The sequence below is a fragment of the Elephantulus edwardii genome, unplaced genomic scaffold, assembly GCF_000299155.1.
Source record: "Elephantulus edwardii isolate Elephantulus edwardi_28Jun2011 unplaced genomic scaffold, EleEdw1.0 scaffold00110, whole genome shotgun sequence".
Taxonomy (NCBI): Eukaryota; Metazoa; Chordata; class Mammalia; order Macroscelidea; family Macroscelididae; genus Elephantulus; species Elephantulus edwardii.
Window position 1 is genome coordinate 10,623,645 of NW_006399860.1, and position 950 is coordinate 10,624,594.

Here is a 950-nt window from a genome sequence, read left to right on the forward strand (position 1 = left end):
TGAAGAACAAATTCAAACCTCGAGTTGCTATAATCAAGAATGCTTTAGGCAGTATATTAAATGATCCAGGAGGTATTAAAAGAAGATGGAAGGAATTTACTGAGTCATTGTATTGTACGGAATTGGCAGATACAGAAAAATTTAATGAAATAATATTTGAGCAGGAGCCTATGTTGATGAACGAAGAAGTTCAAGCAGATTTGAAGGAAATAGCAAAAAATAAGGCACCCCGGAATAGATGGTTTACCAATTGACAAATTTCAGCTAACAGATGCTGCCCTGGATGTGCTCACAAAGCTGTGCCAAGGAATCTGGAGAACAACCACTTGGCCAACTGACTGAAAGAGATCTATATTTGTTCCCATTCCAAAGAAGGGTGACCCAACTCAGTGCGGACACTACAGAACAATATCATTGATTTCACATGCTACCAAGATTCTACTGAAGATTATCCAAAAACGACGGGAACATCACATCAGCAGAGAACTACCAGAAGTCCAGGCTGAGTTTAGAAAGGGTCTGGGTACTAGGGCTATTGAAGCTGATGTTAGGTGGATCTTAGTTGAAAGAAGGAAATACCAGAAGAATGTTTATCTATATTTCATTGATTATGCAAAGGTGTTTGACTGTGTGGATCATAAAAAACTGTGGCTGACTCTGAGAAGAATGGGAATCCCAGAACATTTAATCTTGCTAATGAGAAACCTATACTTGGACCAAGAGGCAGTCGTCAAAACAGAGCAGGGTAACACCTCATGGTTCCAAATTGGGAAGCGTGTACGCCAGGGATGTGTCTTATCTCCAAACATTTTCAACCTGTATGCAGAGCAGATTATCTGAGAGCCTGGGTTCTGTGAGGAGAAATGCGGTGTCAGGATTGGTGGAAGATCTATTAACAATCTGTGTTATGCAGATGACACAACCCTGCTTGCTGAAACTGAGGAGGACCT

The 950-nt window shown here is 40.8% G+C and overlaps 1 pseudogene; it reads left to right on the top strand.

Moving 5' to 3' along the window:
* The window catches only part of LOC102867182, an 85,352-nt pseudogene that overhangs the window by 81,005 nt on the left and 3,397 nt on the right, over nt 1–950 (top strand).